The sequence below is a fragment of the Zingiber officinale genome, chromosome 8A (genome assembly GCF_018446385.1).
Source record: "Zingiber officinale cultivar Zhangliang chromosome 8A, Zo_v1.1, whole genome shotgun sequence".
NCBI classification, from domain to species: Eukaryota; Viridiplantae; Streptophyta; class Magnoliopsida; order Zingiberales; family Zingiberaceae; genus Zingiber; species Zingiber officinale.
Window position 1 is genome coordinate 23,027,729 of NC_056000.1, and position 3,714 is coordinate 23,031,442.

The following is a 3,714-nucleotide window of genomic DNA, read 5'->3' on the forward strand; positions in this document are numbered from 1 at the left end:
TCACAAATCATTGATATATTTGTTTCATCATTTAGAGCATGCTTACAATAACAGTATAGTAGATGTAATGACTTTGACACACTTGATGAAATAATTGGGTTATTTCTTTGGACAACACTTCTTTTCCTTTGAGGATTCTAAAAATTGCAAATGTACACATGTTAGGTGCAACACTAATGACTAATCTTTGTTGGACAATTTAACTATAAATATAATATGACATTTACCTCATCTAGCATAACTACCAAGTTAGCCAGCCATCCCACATATGTTCCTATAGCATCACCAATTGTATCACATTGATTTAGAATTGGAAATGACAAATGTGTTAATTCATCCACAACCTTATCAATGGATGAATTAACTAAGTTTACTAGGTTGAACGCCACATATATTGCTTCCATGAGTCGCTCCCTGCTTCTCGACCACCTCCAGTGGCCTTTTCACCACCGAAAGCTCCACCAACTTCGGCACCATTAGTAGGTATGTTCACGTTGACAAAACCACAGTCGCTGCCATGAGGTCTGCATCATAAAGGCACACCGTTTGGAAAGAACTATAGAAACTAACTGTATATTAACAGAGAAAAAAAAGCTGGAAAACTAGAAACCATATCGTGATAAAGCTGAAAGACTTTTCTACACTTACAATCTTTAGAATCTTATCACAAAACGACAAATAAACTTTTTGAAGCACGAACATAGTGCATAAACATATGTGTGAAAATAATAATAATGAAGGTCCATAGTGCCTCTGCACCACCACTTTGGTCCAATGCCTTCACTACCACCATAAATCCCCAAAATCTCATAAATAAAGTTGCACCATGAGCTTTTCGGGATAGATCCAACATAATTCGGATCATAAACTCTAACATGTCCAAATTTGGAGGCTGTCAAAATCATTTAACAAGTTGAAAGATGGTTTTTACCCAATCCACTTGAAGATAATCTCAGGCTTGCGTGTGAAGATAGAACTGCTCAGACCTTATGGTACCGAGTTGTTTATTTCAATTGCCTCATTTAAAGTCTGTATAAGACATAGCAAATTAGAAATCTAGAGCTGAGAAGCAAAACAATAATATTAGATCCTGCCCATTAATTTCTTAAATGAAAAGGATGACAACAAAAGTTAATAGATAAACCAAATTCAAGAACTACCTGAAATTTCATTACATATAATACAGGACCAAACAGTTCTACTTTAACTACTTGTGCACTAGGTGCAATCTCGACAATACTAGGTTGAACAAAGTTTCCTTCAGAGTCAATAACAGACCCTCCAAAGAGGATTTTCCCACCCTGCAGAAAGAAAACATGGTGAAACAAAAAAGGGGGGAAAAATAGAGAGCACAAAATTTACAGATGAATCAGTCTTCTTCCTTCTCTGACACATAGTCATGTTAATTGTTCACCTCATGGTTTTCTTAGCAGATATAGTTGTTGTGCATATTTACAGAGATGGGTTTAATTTTGTCTTGAAGAAACATTTAACCATAAATATGTTGATATTAACCACTTTTGTAGGCTAAACAGTATCATCAACAAATCAAGCACAGGTGTTAGAGTTTGCAACAATACCATGTTAAAAGTATAAACCTTAATTAATAAATCTTGTTGAAGATGGTATCTCTCTATATATAAATCCATTGATAGAGTGGGAGTTTGGATGAATTAGGCACCAAAATCAAGTCGGAAACAAATCAGATCTGTGCATCAAAACACGAATCAAGATAGAGTTCAAAAAAGTTAAGCTTGCTTAAGCAAGAACAGATTTTCAAAGAGTGATTCTCCATATCCTAGGGATGGACAAACCGGTGACGATGACAGTCTGCTTGGAAGCGTCGATGCCCTCATGACCTGCTCGGATGTGGAACTGATGCCGAATCCGGTTGGGCTGGGCAGTCGGGTGAGGCTCCTGAAGAATCCCATGCCGCCTCTCGCTTGATCGCCGAGGAAACCGCCAAGAGAGTGAGAGACGAGTCGACAGGAGAAAAGGATGAGCCACGAGAGGGTTAGTCTGAGAGGAGTTTGAAGGAGAGGGGTTCGTCGGAGATGTTCAGCGAGAGAGGTTTAGGCAGAGAGGAGTTTTGAGGATAGGGGTTCGTGAAAAGGGGTGGAAGGCAAAAATATGTGAGGAGTGGAGAAGATTGTGTGAGGAGATCGGGAAGAGGAGATTGTGTGAGGAGATCAGGAAGAGGAGATTGTGTGAGGAGAGGGAACGTGAAGAGATCGTGTGATGAGGAGAGGAGAAAGACACAATTATGCCTAGGGTTCCCGAAGACTAAGGGGAGGGAAAACACGCGCCAAAGAATTTTTCGGAGAGGGAAAGCATTAAACCTCTAAAAATGCGCTTAAAAACAACGGTTTTAGAAAACCGTTGTAAAATGTGTTGTTGATTAGAAAACAATTCGCTCCACAACAACGATTTTTACAAAACTGTTGTCTTTTATTTTTTTTTTAAAGCTCAAAGACAACGGTTTTGCTAAAAACCGTTGTCTTTTATCAAATTAACAACGGTTCCTTCAAAAACCGTTGTCTTTATAGTGTTGTCTTTTACATATTTGTTGTAGTGTCAAGGCGGAGTATTTATGGTCACCGCTCCGACCCTGGGGTTTAATGTCGTCGCTCGACGGTCTTCAGGCCGGGTATTTATAGCCGTCAGTTCGGCTCTTGCGTTTAACGTCACCGCTCGATGGTCTTCAGGCGGGGTATTTATGGTCACCGCTCCAACCCTGGCGTTTAACGTCGTCGCTCGATGGTCTTCAGACGGGGTATTTATGGTCGCCGCTTCGACCCTGGCGTTTAACGTCGCTGCTCGATGGTCTTCAGGTCGGGTATTTATAGTCGCCGGTTCGGCTCTGGCATTTAATATCGCCACTCGACGGTCTTCAGGCAGGGTATTTATGGTCGCCGCTCCGACCCCGGTTCAGCTCTGGCGTTTAACATCGCTGCTCGATGGTCTTCAGGCCGAGTATTTATAGCCACCGGTTCGGCTCTGGCGTCTAACGTCGCCGCTCGACGGTCTTATGAGTTGCCCAGCCGTTCAACAATGATCTTGCAATCCTTTACTTTTCGATTTTAACCCTGCAGTCAAAAGGCGTAGGGTAAAGAATAGATACACGTCACTAAATACATCGGCGCACCTTTCACCCAGCTCGGTACGCCTGGAGATGGTTCGCGCTCCATGGTCATTCCAGTCACCGTTCGTCTTCATCTTCTAAATACTAAGCTCCCGAGTGGAGCTTCTCCACGATCTTGAACGGTCCAACCCACGGAGCCTCTAGCTTGCCAACGTCGCCGACCGATTTCACTTTTCTCCATACTAGGTCGCTGACTTGAAAGGATCGGGGGATTGCCCGCCGGTTGTAGCTTTGCCTCATTCTTTGCCTATAGACAGTCAGCCGAGCGGCCGCATTGACGCGCATCTCATCCACCAAGTCAAGCTCCAGTTGTCTCCGCTCGTCATTGTCCGCATCGTACTGCTGCACTCGGTCGAAATCTATTCCGACTTCGACGAGAACGACTACCTCGTCCCAGTATACCAAGTGGAAAGGCGTGACACCCGTCCCCTCCTTTGGCGTCGTTTGGATTGCCCATAATACGCCTGGAAGCGTGTCCACCCAGCTGCCCCCGACGTGGTCGAGTCAAACTCGGAGGATCCGCAGGATCTCTCGATTGGCTACTTCGACTTGCCCATTGTTTTGGGGGTAAG

The 3,714-nt window shown here is 43.3% G+C and overlaps 1 pseudogene; it reads right to left on the reverse strand.

Annotated features, from left to right (window-relative positions):
- Nucleotides 1–373: 373 nt before the first annotated feature.
- LOC122008139 lies at nucleotides 374–1,187 on the reverse strand (annotated as a pseudogene).
- Between the last annotated feature and the right edge of the window lie 2,527 nt (nucleotides 1,188–3,714).